General features: G+C 38.2%; 1 protein-coding gene across 1 annotated transcript in view; it reads right to left on the bottom strand.

The window, feature by feature from the left end:
• grin2db (glutamate receptor, ionotropic, N-methyl D-aspartate 2D, b) overlaps positions 1-7,182 on the bottom strand; it is an 85,710-nt gene extending 78,528 nt beyond the window's left edge. The window contains exon 1 of the mRNA XM_087778993.1: positions 7,085-7,182. The gene's annotated coding sequence lies outside the window, so the exon portion shown is untranslated. The remainder of the gene's footprint in view (positions 1-7,084) is intronic.
• Between the last annotated feature and the right edge of the window lie 8,890 nt (positions 7,183-16,072).

Here is a 16,072-nt window from a genome sequence, read left to right as displayed (position 1 = left end):
ACTAGGTGTTCCAGCTTAAGACCGATATTTGGGGCAAAAGACGTCGAGACACTCTCGGCCATGGACCCTTAAGATTGCTCCCCGAAGCCTTTCTACCAGATCACGCTCAAACCCCCTCGCCCCCTGTGGTCACAATGTTCCATCTGGTCCGTGCATAACAAGTGCTCATTTGAGTGAAAGGCGCTAAATTAAAAGTAGCGGCGGTTAAATTCCCAGTGGTGCCGAGTGTCAGCAGAGATGTCAATATTTGTTCTTGTGGAAAAAGACTGAAGTTCTCCTGGTGCCTTCCAAAAACATAGCATTCTAGTTGCTCTACGAACAGTTTCCATGGACTCATCCAGCTCGGCGTCAAGGCTGATAAAGTCGGGGCGTGTAAGCTGGAACTTTGAGAAGGTGTCCTGGGGGAAGCAGGGGTCAATACTTATCCGAACAGTTCTCAAAGGCAGTGAACCAGGGCCACGGTTGACCAAAACCTGCTGATGCATTTAGGCGCCATCGACCCACCTGTAACCACGTGGTACATTCAATCCACAAAGTTCATGAAGTAGAGGCAGAAAAACACAAACGTGTGACTCAAAAGGGGGTCCATCGTGAACCACGGATCACCTCACACTAGACTGGTTTCCTCACTATTGAGGGATCCGTGAAGACCATCCATAGGGGTCTCGTATGGCGTATACGTAGCTGCCGGTCGAACGCTAATTAACGGGAAACTTTAATGGAGCTTCATCGTCAACTTCATTTTCAGGAGGCTCGCTGCGTCAATACCTTGTTAGCGGAGGAAATCTTTGACTGACTGATCTATAATGGAACGCAGCCACCGGAGTCATCGACGCCCGTCATATCTACAGGCGACTTTGTGACGTGTAACGGTATTACATTACCAGAGCATCAAAACCATGCACCTTGTTAGACCTTTCTAGTGTAAAATTAAACTACAATATAAACCAGCGTTGGATCCCAAGAGGCCTTACTGAGCGGCCTAAATTCATTTTAAATATCATGAGAAAAGTCATTTGAACTTGCATAACAACAACAACAACAAAAATACATTATAATATTATGAGGATTTATATTGCTTGATTTTGGAGGTTTAGCCTTAGGAATAATTATCTAAAAAAAAAAAGGATAATACATATAGAAATACTTGATTTTTAAGCTAATATTACAAAAGTTAATTCGTCTTTGGAAAGAAACACAATTCAAAATAATATATAATGATTTGAGTAAAAGAAAATCCAGAATGTGTAGAAAACAAATCCAGAAAGGTTCTCTGAAATTATTTGAGTGTAGTATTATATCTATTGTACATGCATTTTAACTTAATAAAGCCCTTAAAATGTAATGTTTAACACAAATATTTTCTTATATACAGTAACTTCATAATATTATCATGATGTAGATATGAAGAAGAACAATGCTTCATTTTTTTTAAACATCTAAATAACTATCTAAAACTATAATAATACATAACGTAGAAAGACTTGATTTGTTATACAAAAAAAATCTTGCAAAAGATAAAAAACAATTGAAAAACAACAAGATTCATATGAATAATAATTGTGTGTAAAAAATGCAGACAAGTTCTTAGAAAGAGTTTGTAAGAGTTTAAGAAAGTACATTTTAAACACATTAAACATTTGATTTATACTTAATAAAACCTATAAAATGGAGTGTTAAACCAACCAAAATATATCAATGTAGTACTTCTGGCTCGACAAGAAGATAGCTAGATATAAATCGACTGCAGATGTTCCCAGAGTGCTCCATGCAATGACAAATAAAGGCGTGAAGTAAAATCCAAACAGACGAAGAAGAAAATAATTTGCTACATACAGCATAGCCAGCTAACCAGGGCGATATATGTCCCGTGAGAAAAAAACCTGTCCTCCTATTTTACATGTAGATCAAGCACGATGAACAGGGATTTGTTTCATATTTACAGGGTGTCTTTGAACGCATCACAGTGGTTTCTCTCACAGTTTTTACAACCAACTTCTTTCTATAAAGTATCTTTGCTGCTAATTACATCCACTGTTTAAAACTGTCAAAGTAGTTTGAGAAACAATCTTCTATATGTAAAGTCACAAATCCATCTTTAATTACACGTTTATTCCATTGTCTCTGAAGCTTCTAATCAACACAGAAGTTCATCTTTTTCCTTCAACTTGTCACATTTTCCATCGTCAGCGCGACGACTAATTTGTCAGTGTTTCACAGGAAGTGATGCGAGCGACTTGGAAGTTTGCTGTAGCTTCACTAATGTGAACCAGACTAACAAACCTTAAAAGTAAAGAAGCATAAAAGCGAGTTTCAGCGAATTCACCTTCATCCAGTGTGGAGAGACATTAACCATCTTCATTAGCGGCTCCAGATGTCTTGAAGAAATGTCTGATTCTGTTGACATTGACATCTTCTCCGCTGACCTTTTTGCTTGCTGAATAAATTTGCCTCGTCCCCGCTGGTTCATTACCAGCTTCAGATGGGCCAGTTGGTCCGAAAAAAAAATCCAGTCAGGATTTTCATATTTAACTTAAATAACCGAACGCTGACGTAATTCCACGTGTGTTTTAACGCTGCAACAACAACAACAACCCTGGAAAGAATTCAGCTGGAGGCTGGATCCTGTGTGGAGTTTGTATGTTCAATTATTCTTCTACTGTTTCATAAACATTGCTCAGCCCTTTTATTCTGCCTCCAACCCTGAAGCGGGGAGTGGGTTGTGCATTTCTGTACGACGTTGCTGCAGCTGGATCGAGGGAAGGTATATTGTTCAGTGAGGAAAATAAGACTAGAAATGGATCTAAACCTTATCACATTTTAAAGCACAAGAAAAAAAGGTTTAAGTACAAAAGGAGGCTAAGAACTAAGCATGGGTTCTGCTTAGCATTTATCCAGTACTGATGCTAACCTGGTACTTTTGGACACGAAACGATTCTTGAAAAAAATAGGCTAACATTTGCCCAGAAGCTAAGAATAAACTGTAAAGAATACAATGAAAAATAAATATAAACAGACTTTGTTTCGGTTGATTTATGTCCGTATAATAACAACAAGTCAAATACGTTTAATTTGGGTTGTGTTTTTTTGTGTGACTTTATATTTAAACATGTACAAGCATGTTTAAATGTTTTCTGCTAAAAAAAAAATGCTACCAGAACCGAAAGCGAGGGCTTAACTCACCATTTTATCATGTTTCACTAATTTAAATAGAACTTAAAACTCTTAACTTGAAAACGTGAGTATTAAATGTCCGTCTATGTATTTTTTCAGTTATAACGTGGCCCCTGAAAAATGAATTTCCCACATATGAAACAGAACATGCTCCTGACAAGGTCATTAGATAAGACCTTAAAGAAATGGCCAAAAGATTGTAGTATAATTCAAATAGTATATTTTACATATACATTTACACATACAGACATATATTATGTAAGGAGGAGTCTGACCATGAATCGCTCGGAAAGTAAGAACAAAAAAATTCAAAATGGATCCTGAAAGCAACTGGCAGTCAGTAAAGAGTTTTTAGGATCTGGGTAAAATGTGAGTTCTTCTACTAGAGCGGGTCATTAACTGCAAACGAGACAGATCCTTCTTGTTTAGACACCAAAATAAACTGTTACAATAGTAAGTAAGTAAGTAAGAAAGTTTTCTAAAACTGACAGTGTTCAGTCAGGAATACAAAAGGTAAACAGTTATATTAGCTGGCTGCAGTGCATTATGGGACACATATATTTTAGCAAATGAAGATCTTAAATATCGATAATTATTCAGAAAACTTCCAAATAACTGATGAAAAAAGATCAGTGAAGTGAATTAGGGAAAAGCCTTAAGAGTTGATGGCGTTACTGACCAGAGTGTTTCTCCTTTAAGAGTATGGCATTATGGGTAATGAGTGATCTAGCAGACGCATGTTTCCGGATGTAAATAAAAGGCTCTGAAGAATGTCAAGGGAATCTTAAACTGTGGATGTCCCTGTTATGCTCAAGACCTTCCGAAAACGCCTCTTTTTCAAGGTGAGGGATTGATTAGATGGCGAGATACAAGCACGAGCCACGATAAGTTAAGTGTCACTTTGTCTTAAAGTGCATATAAGGGTGATGAATGGTGCTCACATTCTCCGTCCAAAAAGACACATTTAATAACCTCCATACTCCTCGTCTGCAACGTCCCTCTGGTATTGAAGCCTCAGCATGAGAAATTGCTATGTGAAACAAATAAACAATGGTTTAATTTTAGCGGAAGATCCCAGGCTATCAGTGTCAAATCTCGTGCACTTCGTAGGAGCTAAGACACGTGGAGCTCACAATATTTACCTTGAAATACTGGAAGTTTCTGCTGGAATGAGCTTTAAATTTAGACTTATTCAACTTGTTTAGGAACAATTTGTCAAGTCGAGGCTTCAGTACACGAGGGACGTTCCAGACGAGCAGTATAGGGGGGTCTTTTTGGACAAATAAAAGTTGAGCCCCATTCGCGGCCGTCATACGGACATAGATTTCTGCCAAGCATGGAAATTCAATTTTGCGTTAACGCTACCCTTAAAGTTACCAGCGGGTCCGTACCACGGTTAGGATACGAAAATTCTAGTTAGTTCACCTAAAATTTCAAATTTTACTTATTTTCTACTCACCCTCATGTCGACTAAGGGTAAGGAATATATTCAGTAAACTGTTCCTTTTTAGAGTTATAGACAAAAACGTTTGTTCATTTTAATGTAGCGACTGAAGTTCAGTCGTCTTCATCCAAAAAGACACTTAGAAACATCAAATACCTCCAAACTGCTCGCCTGTAACGTCCCTCAGACAGGAAGTACAGTAGAACGTAGACTGTACGCGCCCTGGAGGCGCCTCGGGATATTTACCCAGAGTACTTCCTGTTTGTATCACTCATTATTCTTTCAGCTTTAGCTACAAACAAATTTAAAATAAAGAATTATTAATGATTTCCAGGAAAAATTCCTCATGTTTAGGCAACAGTATTTGGATGTTCTTAAGTGTCTTTTTGGGTGAAGTCGCTACATTAAAATGAACAAACATTTGTTGTCCATGTTGTCTCTAAAATGGAATGGATTACTCTGAAAATACCGAAATGAGGCCGAGTAGAAAAACAGTTTGGAATTTTGGGTGAACTATGATTTAAACGACCACTATATGGTTCTTGAATCTTGCAAACGTGATGAAAGTTTTCTGATCCACTGAAGTCACACTTGAACGGACAGTTTAATTGCTGAACACGTTTGTGTTGTTCATCAACAGTCCATTAAACAAAAAAGAAAAAAAGCCTAAATTCCATCACACACAACAACACAAATCATCTTTGATGACTGAACCCATAATGAGCAACAACAGGCGCCGACATTTGCTCCCGTTGTACTGAATAATCTCAGCAACACTTCTTATTTTTTTTTCTTGGGCGAAAGTAAACAACACTTGACTCACGAGAGAGAAAAAAAAAAGAATCACAAACATTGTTTCCAAAAACTCCCACATCCAGCGAACGCCTCCTTGACACGCCATGGTTTCCGAGGGCCGAAAAACACCCCGACGGTCCGAGAGCGGTAATCGCTCCAAAACACTCGCCTGTGATCTTGTTAAAGACTAATTGATGTTCCGTGTTAACGAGCTTTACCTTAATTAGTGGTATTATAAAAAAAAGAAGACGGGATGAGAAAGAGAGAGAGAGAGAGGGGGTTGGATTGAGGAAAGTCCTCGCTAATGTTGCATCAAACACATGATGAAAGGGGATGTTTGGGGAAGGAAGTCACAGGTTGCAGGGGTGAGCGAGGAAACGGAAGGAATCGCGGCAAAGGAACGGGAGGGTGGAAGGAGGAGAAGAAGAAGAAGAAGAGAGGGATGGGGGTGGAGGGGGGGGGGGGTATTGAGTCGTAGCTCCTCCGTGCACGAGTCAATGAATCAATAAAGTGGAATTGATGAGGCGCACGCGTCTGAAAGGGAGACCAGCGCATAAAATGTTGACCCACTCGTACATGTTCCCCTCTTTTTTCGCACCTTTTGACTCCCCCTTTTTTTTTTCTCCCACACCTTCTGTCACTCTCACCCCCTACTCACAGCTGGTACAGTATACACATCTCCCCGGGCAACTATGATCGGAAGAGAGTGGAGGGGGTGAGTGAAGGAGGGGGGGAGATAAAAATAAATAAAAAAAATTCCCAACTGTCAGTGAAGGCACCACTTTATGGAGCTGCTGTACTGCAGCACAGAACCTCACCTGTGGGTCAAAGACATGGAGATGCTTTTTTTTTTTTTGTGGTGGTGGTCCAACAACAAACATCTGGAGTCGTTCATCACTGCAGCAGAGCGTGCGCTCCGACAGGTCAACATGGTGGCCTTCACGAGCTAAACACTGACAAAAAACTTCCACAATATCACAACTGGAAAAAAGGGGGGGAAACTGCTGCTAGGATTCCAACAGCAGCAGATATATATATATATATACATGGAGCCCCACATCTTGGACCGGGGGGGGGTTCTCGGGGCCCCCCGGGGAGGACGACCATCAACAGATATGATCACCTCAATTAAAACATCCGCAGCAGCAGCAGTAGCAGCGGCGGCGGCGGCGGGAGAAGAGGGTGAGAGAGCGAGGAAGAGGGGGAACCGCAGCCTGTTCCCCTCAAAACTCTCCGTCTATGAATAATGCAGGATCACTTCCTCGCAGACAAAAAAAATCACAGCCTACAGGTTTTAGTTGATGAGATTAATTGAACTGCTGGTGATGATGATGATGATGATGATGATGATGATGATGATGAGGAGGATGTGTGTGTTTGGACCGCTGGAGCATCTCTACCCGCCGGCGGAACATCCAACCAAAAAAAAAAAAATAAAAAAATAAACCCAGACTGTAGGAGAAGCTTTTCCCAGCAATGACAGAAGGGTCAAAGCTCCATCTCCGAGCATCCGTCCCCCCTCGCATGCCGACACCCGAGGTCCGCCGCTGGCTGAGCCCCCCTCTCTTGCCCCAGCAGCCGCAATTCATACAACACGCGTGTGTGTGAGAGAGTGTGTGTGTGTGTGTGAGTTGCCGCACTGCCAATACCGTTAAAAGAAATTGTACTTACTGTTTTTCAGCAGCCTTTCCCCCCTCTGTCCCCGCGTCTCTCCATCCTTTTTTACATCCTTTCCTTTTTGAGGTATCCGTTTTGCGGGTGTCCCCCCCCCCAGAACCTCCACACACACACACCACCACACACACACACACGCGCGCACGCACACCGGGAAAATATATCTCTCTATATATTAATGTTCTACAGTTTCTTTTCCCGATCTCTCTCTTCACCTCTCTCCCTCCCTCTCTCCTCCCCTCTCTCCCTCTTTCCCTGTTCTTTTGTTAAAATTCAGTATATGCGCCCCGTCACCTAGCAACCGTCAACCTCTCTCTCTCTTCCTCTCTCTCTCTCTCTCTCTCCTGCCTCCTCCCTCCTCCTTCCCCTTTTTCTCCATCACTGGCGACACGTGTTGAATGCTAAACTTAGCGGTTCGGAATAAAATTAATAAAAAGGAGGGAGGCTCTCCTTTCTCCCCCTTTTTCTTCCTCTCTCCTCCTCTTCCTCCTCTCGCTCGGTCATTCTTGTGCGTATCATAATGCAATATAAATATTTACTAGAACCACTCAGCCCTTTCATTGCTCCCCCTTCTATTGCGTCCCTACGCATTCCCTCCCTCCCTCCCTCCCTCCTTCTCGCTCCCTCCATCCATCCATCTCCTGCTCCCTCCCTGCAACCCTCCCTCGCTCGCTGTCCTGCCTTCTCCTCCTGCATCCTCTCGCCTCTTTCTGCTTCTCCAAGCAAAACCGAGGTGCCAGGGCAGCGTCAGTGGATCCACATGTGAGTGTCACCTCCGTCTTTGCATGGAGCGCCGGTGTGTGTGTGTGTGTGTGTGTGTGTGTGCGAGAGAGAGAGAGAGAGAGAGTGTGTGCGTTTGTGGGCGATCACAGGTCAGCGATGTGTGAACACAATGTGAAACACTGCGGCGTGAGTTTTCAACTTTTCGCCCGTTAATGAAGGAGAGACGTGGACATAACTTTGCAGGTTGTTGTGATGTTTAACTATTTAAAAATACAAATTATTTTAAAAAAAATAATAATGAAGTGAAATATAAAAGTTTATTTAACTTACTAAATTAAATAAAGTTACAAATTATTAGTAAATGACCAAATTACAGATTCAATTGTTGAAAAAATAAAATAAATATATAAATATATATCTGATTTAGGATTTATCGCACATAAATTACACTTTTTTATTTCCAATATAATTTGATTTAAAACTGACTTTCCTTCAGAACGGTTACTGTACTCCAACTCTGATTCATTTTGTCAGAGTTATTTTATAGTTTATATTTAAATCAAGGATATAAATAGTTTTTTTTTATATAGTTCATATGTTATATAATAACCTAATTCACAGCGTTTGTGCATTTTTATACCGCGATTAAACTTTCAGCAGTCATTATGTCCTCTGCAGTTAAAGCAATGAGAACCCACGAGACACGATGACTGAGGACGAGAGGATACAGTTGACTCCAGCAGCTTTTAAAGCTGATGTTTAGACATATTTTGGTTTGAAAACAAATGAAATCAGTTACGACTTTATCAAGAGTCATGTGGTCTGTAAATTCTGCAACACCAGAGTCAAGTACTTGACAATACTACAAATACATTCTTGTTACTACAGTATCACAATATATCGTATTGTTGACCATGTATTGTTATACGTATTGTATTGCCAGATTCTGTACACACCCCTGATTACTATGTATAAGTTTGATTATCCAACGGTTTGTGTACCAAACATGAAAAATAAATAATAAACAACAAAATGATATATTTGTTATAAAAATCTGATTTGGGATGAATCGCACATACAGTTTTACTTTTTATTTTCAATATCATTTGATTTAAAACAGACTTTTACTCAGAACTGTAACTGTACTGCAACAATAATTTATTTATTGGCTATGACATCATTTATTTTTGTCATAGTTATTTTAAAAAGGTATTTTTGTATAATTAATAAAATATATAACAATCAAATATTCACAGCGTTTGTGCGTTTTTATTCTGCAATTAAACTTTCAACAGTCATTATGTCCTCTGCAGCTAAAGCAATGAAAACCCACAAGACTAGTTGACTGAGGACGAGAGGATACAGTCGACTCCAGCAGCTTTTAAACCTGATGTTTGGACATATTTTGGTTTAAAAAACAAATGAAAGTAGTTACGACTTCGTCAAGAGTCATGTGGTCTGTAAATTCTGCAACACCAAGTACTTGACTTGAGTACTTACTACAAATATATCTTGTTACTACAGTATCACAATATATTGTATCGTGGCCCTTGTAGATTTAATACTGAATGGTTGAATATGTATCACTAATTTCAGATTATTCCTCTTATAAATATACTGGGAATGGAGTTCATCCCAGCTACTCGGGGTATTTAAGGTCATGAATTGAATTATCCATCGGTTTGTGACCCGTCGCCCTCTACTGGTAACAGGAATAAAAATGCTAATCATTAGTTAAAACGGTCTTTTCTCACAGTAGAAATTCAAGCACGTTCCAAAACCAAACTTGTTTAAAACACTCTCGCTTTGACCCAATTGACAGAAGTGTCTCCCCTCAGAGCAGAAATGATGGACACACACCTCTGTTCCATCTTATTGATCAATCATCAATAAGTGATTGACTTCTGTAACACAGACGCAGAATAGTTACATTATCTTGAGCATAAATCCACTGGAGGAGCCAACATTCCTTCAGCATCTACAGAATCTTACTCTTAATTCTTCAACTTCTAAAATTAGTTTCAATCCATTTGAGTTTGACGTACGTCGTTCTCCCTTCGCTCGGATTAATTCCTGTGACCTCGAGACAGTTGCAGATCTGACTCGATCAGGAATCAAAGGAGGACGTATCTCTCTGCAGGATCAGCGTCTCGTTATTACAAAGTTGTTTTTTTTTGGCGGAGAACTTTCAGCGTTTTACACATGAAACATGAACTTCCAGATACAAGGAGATAAAGTTGGATTGTGAAATTAAGAGAGCGGAGAGTCACAGATGTGACGATAACATATAAGAATGAGTGAAAACAATCTGATTGTATGTTTGAAGGAAAATAATGGAAAAAATAAGAAAAAATTGAAAAACGAGGGATGCGTTCACTTGAAGAAAAATAACAAATAAATATAAATATTTTTCAGGGATAAGACTTTAATTTTATTGTGTTAATTATTTCTGTTTTTCATGATGCTTTTTTCACAATTTCGTTTTTTTTCTTCAGTTTTTCATATTTTTTTGGCTATTCCATATTGTTCCATTTTTTGTCCGGTCACATACTGCAAAGGCCCATTTTTTAAAGCGGAGAGAAAAAAACTAAATTAAAAAAAGACCTAAAACAAACTATTACTTTCTTACTTGTACCACTCAAATCAACAAAAATACCTTATTTTTAAGTCAATAGAGATAGGAGAACAGGCTTCCATAGAAAAGTATAAGAGGACAAAATCTTAATATTAAAATATATACAGTATATATGTGAAAAAACTAATTATTACTACTTATTTCTGTAATGCTTTTGAGGAAAAAACAATATATTAATTTAAAAAAAATATGGATATATATCTGGTTTCGGATTAATCGCACATTAACTACACTTTTTACTTCCAATATAATTTGATTTAAAACAGACTTTCCTTCAGAACAATAACTGTACTGCCACAATCATTCATTTTGAGTTATTTTATGTTTTATATTTAAATCAAGAATATAAATAGTTTTTTATATAATTCATATGTTATATAATAATATAATTAACAAATATTCACAGCGTTTGTGCATTTTTATTCTGCAAAGAAACTTTCAGCAGTCATTATGTCCCCTGCAGCTAAAGCAATGAGAACCCACGAGATAGATGACTGAGGACGAGAGGATACAGTCGACTCCAGTAGCTTTTAAAGCTGATGTTTGGCATTATTTTGGATTTAAAACAAATGAAAGCAGTTACGACTAATAAAAAAAATTAAAAACACTTTTTTTCAGTATAAATTATGAAGAATGAAAAAGATTTTCGATAAATAAAATAAATGCTAAAAAATTAAATAATTGAACAGTTTTTTTTCTTTCACATTCTTTCAAAATATAAATTTACAATTTGGAAGTGAAAAAAGAACAAAAATAAAAATCTAAATGAATTTACTGAATATTTACTGAAGGTGTTTAAATGTGAAACAAAAATTGAAAGTTACTAGGGACAAGATAAATGCTCCAGATCGAGACGATAAAAGTATATTTTGGGTCCTATTATGATTAAGGCTATAGTGTCGGGGGTGTGATGGGGGGTAATGGGGGGGTTTGCTGTCATGTTCCTTCACTTGTTTCCCTCCCCCGTCGTCGTCGGTGCAGAGCAAACAAACACGGATCAATAAAACACAAATGCACAGAGCAGCTCGCAATTAAACAGATCGGAGACAGGAGCTGAAGGGCAAGCGCCCATAACATTATGACCACTTGTCTGATATTTCGCTGGAGCTCAAATGTGGCTTCCAGCTGGTCATAATGTTTTGGCCAATTCCTTGATACGCACGGATGCTTCAAAGTTAATGTTACAAGAATAAGTTATTTTTATAACGTTTAATAATATTTAAACTGAAGGTCCCAAAATGCACTGCAGCAGTTGACAGTAAGAGTAATGACAGTATCAAGGTTTTGAGTCAAGCTTGTTCATCCCAGGAGCGTCCACACCAGAGACTTCCATCACGTCCCTGAGAGAGAGATTTGTCCTCCTGCCGTCCACCAACATGCATCAGCCAGAGTCTCCAGCGTCCTTGTCAGGATCTGGTGGAGCCGTAACTAATGAACACATGGTTCAGACGCTGCGCCGCTGCCACGAAAAGTGCTGCCGAGCAAAGCTTCGCGCTTCGGTTCCTGCTCGGCTGACATTCCTGCGCTTTTACTGTTTTTGCTGAGAAAACTGGTTTTCCTCGCACGATCCGGACCCACACTAGTTAATTACAGGCTCCTAATTTGTTATCAGAGGATCTGGTGTGCGTACAATTACGACTTCCATCGTAATATCGGATGAAATTGGCTCATGTGGTGATTATGTTCCAACTTAAAGGTCGATGCTAGCTGCTAATAAAGCTATTCAGCAGCTGTAAAGCATAAAAGGACCTCTTTATGCAAGAAATTAAAATACTTAAATGCTGTTTAGTTGAGATTCTACTCATTCTTTTGCTTTTAATATGAAATATATAAACAAAATCACAAACAAATCACTGTAATGGTTGATAAAATTAGCAAAAATCTATTTGATAAACACATTTACAAACGTTGATCTACATTTACTATTCGCTGAACAAGGTCCTGATTCACTTCGCCCTTCTGCTTCTATGCCATAGAAGTTGGCTTCAGTTTTTTTTAGGGGAACTTATTCAGCTAATTGTAAATGTGTATAGTGAATTGTAAATGTGTTCAATGAATTTGTATCCCAGGCCGTTACGGATTGAATATATTATTCCAATTTTATAATGGTTGGGGAATTAATAAACGTGTTTAACAAACTATAAATGCCCATTAAAAAATAGTTTCCTTTTAAGATAATTGCAAATGTGCATAAAATGTTACTTTTTTTTTTTAATTTACCAAATAGTTAACGGTATCACCAATTTAAAATCCATTCAGCAAATCGGAAGTGTGTATCACAAAAAGCAAATTTCTTCAGCAAATCGTAAATGCCAACCACAAATTGTAAATTTTAAATGTGCATCAATGTGTAAATTGTGAATGTGCATAAAAAATGGCGAATTTGTCAAGCTTACTGAAAGTGCCAATCAAAAATTGTGAATGTATTCATTTTAAAAATGTATACAGTAAATTCTAAAGGCATGTAAAAAAAAAAAGTAACTATTCATTTGTAAATTTCTTTAGAAACGTATTACAATTTGCTCATTTGTTTAGAAGATTGTAATTGCATATAAAAAATGCACATTTGTAAAGCAAATTGTAAGTTTCTGTAGTCGTATTTATAACTCCTCAAAAAGTGCAACTTTGTTCAGGAAAATGCATACGGAAAATTGCAAAACTTATGTAAATAAAAAATGTTCTCGGTAAATTGCAAATGCACATCAAAAACTGTAAATTTGAACAGAATCTTGTAAATGTATGTATGTATTACAAATTGATCATTTGTTGTGTAGATTTATAATGCGTAACAAAAAGTGCAAATTTGTTCCAGGGATTTGTTGTTTAAAATGTATTCAACTGATTTGCATTCCACAAAATGCAAATAAGTTGAATACATTTTAAACGTGAATGATAAATTGCAAATGTGTTCAGTAAAGTGTAAATGCATATCACAAATGGCTTATCTGTTTAGCAAATTGTAAATGCGTATCAAAAAATTTAAACAAAATTGAAATGCCCATCACAGATTGTAAATGTGTTCAGCAAATTGCAAATGCGTATCAAAAAATTTAAACAAAATTGAAATGCCCATCACAGATTGTAAATGTGTTCAGCAAATTGCAAATGCATATCAAAAAATTTAAACAAAATTGAAATGCCCATCACAGATTGTAAATGTGTTCAGCAAATTGCAAATGCGTATCAAAAAATTTTAACAAAATTGAAATGCCCATCACAGATTGTAAATGTGTTCAGCAAATTGCAAATGCGTATCAAAAAATTTAAACAAAATTGAAATGCCCATCACAGATTGTAAATGTGTTCAGCAAATTGCAAATGCGTATCAAAAAATTTAAACAAAATTGAAATGCCCATCACAGATTGTAAATGTGTTCAGCAAATTGCAAATGCGTATCAAAAAATTTAAACAAAATTGAAATGCCCATCACAGATTGTAAATGTGTTCAGCAAATTGTAAATGTGTATCAAAAAATTAAATCAAAAATAAAATGCCCACCACAGATTGTAAATGTGTTCAGCAAATTGTAAATGCGTAACAAAAAATTAAAACAAAATTGAAATGCCCACCACAGATTGTAAATGTGTTCAGCAAATTGTAAATGCGTAACAAAAAATTAAAACAAAATTGAAATGCCCACCACATATTATAAATGTGTTCAGCAAATTGTTATTGCGCATCAAACAATTAAAACAAAATTGAAATGCCCATCACAAATTGTAAATGCGTATCCCCAGAAGTACATTTCAGTTAAATGACCGTACAAGATTCTCAGACCGACTTATCGTACGCTTTCAAGCTAGCAGCAGCATCCAAGCTAACATCGTTTCAACGGCACCAACAGAGGAACCATCATCCATCAGTCTGGCGGACTCTGGCGCTCTGGCCTCTCTCTTATGTTAATAAAGATTAGAAATAGGTCCAGGTATGCTAACGAGGCTCCAGGTGCTCCGGGAGGATGACGGGTGTATTTCTCTCTCGGCGGACGTCTCTGGGGCCACATGATTTGTGATAAGAGATCCATATCTGGCCGAGCTAAATGTCGGAGGTAATAAAGGGCCAGATACGCGTCAGATATTCATATTTTTGTGCCGAGGAAAAAAAGAAAAGGGTGGGGGAGAGAGAGTACGCAACTGTACTCTTCATCTGTATTTGTCACATGCATCCGTCTTCATTTGCATTCATCAATCACCTCATCATCTGAGCGGGCCCCGGCCCTCCCGCCTCCACGGTGGGCCGCCTCGCCCCGGGCCTCCTCACATATTGGAATGGTAACATTAGGGTTTATGAAGCATGTGATGGTATGCGTCTTTGCTGTATTTACTGCGGCGCCGCACACAAAGACGTAATCTGCTGCGAGCGCAAGGAACATGAAGGAGCGCTCTCCTGTTCTGGTGGAATATTAGACGCCGTTTGTGTTCTTTTCCCCCACTTCACCGAGTGTGTGTGTGTGTGTGTGTGTGACGGTCTGATTCGGGCCGATCTGATGTTCTCCTATCTCTATTTACGCATCTGTTTAGCGCCGAGCTAACAATCAAACAATAAGTTTCTCTCTCTGCGAGCGAGCGTGGAGACTAAACACAGCCTGGAATCTGGGTTCCATGACAACAACCCGCTCTATTATTAGCAAATATGATAATTTAAAGGTTCAACTCAGCAGTTTTTTTTTTTTTCTCCACTTGACAGACGTAGAAGAAGAAAAAAAGATAAAACTTGATAAAGTTCTCGCTTTAATGCCAGATTAGCAAACCAAAGGGAAAGCGTCAGATCGGAATATTATCTTATCCGACGTTCAATTGAGGGCCTCACGTAATCTTTTGGGACGCAGGAAGTTAATCACGCCGGGGAACACGCGTGTGCGTGCGAACGCTCCAAACTATGCAAATTGATTTCTTTGGTTATTTTTACGACACTCGGTTGCAGAATCAGCCGAAGTCTCTGAGTGAGATTGTCTAACTCGTCTCTGACGTTTATTCAGTTGGAGAGACGGCGGGTCATGTGACTTCTGACTTGAAGTTAAAAAAACTTTAGTCACTTTTGTGTCGAGAGTCAAAGCCCTGCTTCTGCAACACAACAAAGATGGCGGCCCTAGCTCAGACAAGAAATAAGTCATTGTGGCCACGATATAATTAAATTATTTCTTTTATTAGTTGCAATTTACTTTGACTTTATACAACTCCAGACCATAAAGAGTCCCAGGTGTAATACCTGACTCAGCATTGACGCGTATTGTTTTAGGAATCTTATTGTGTTGCGGCTGCAGTAGCGGACTTGCGCTCGCCTGGGCTTCAGTGTTAATCAATTATTTATATATTTTTGCCATAACAACACATATTATTTTGTTTTTGTTTAGACATTTATTTTCTCACATAACTGACAACACATTATTCTAAAGAATGCACTAGCTAAATATTTCTACGATATTTTAGACAAGAAGTGAGATAATACTTTCTATTTTGTATCTAAATATTCATAGTTTTTGAGGCCTGGTTGGGTTTCTTTCAAGGAATTCAGAATATGCCTTAAATTAAAAGTACGTCGAATTTGTATCCTTTTCTATCCTATGTGCTCTTCCCTTAATCTATGTTCTTTTATTTGCACTTTGTTCTTGTTAACTGGAAACCCA

The sequence above is a fragment of the Callionymus lyra genome, chromosome 17 (assembly GCF_982586985.1).
Source record: "Callionymus lyra chromosome 17, fCalLyr1.hap1.1, whole genome shotgun sequence".
Taxonomy (NCBI): Eukaryota; Metazoa; Chordata; class Actinopteri; order Syngnathiformes; family Callionymidae; genus Callionymus; species Callionymus lyra.
The sequence above is the reverse complement of the archived record's forward strand: the minus strand, read 5'-3'. Positions and strand labels throughout refer to the sequence as shown.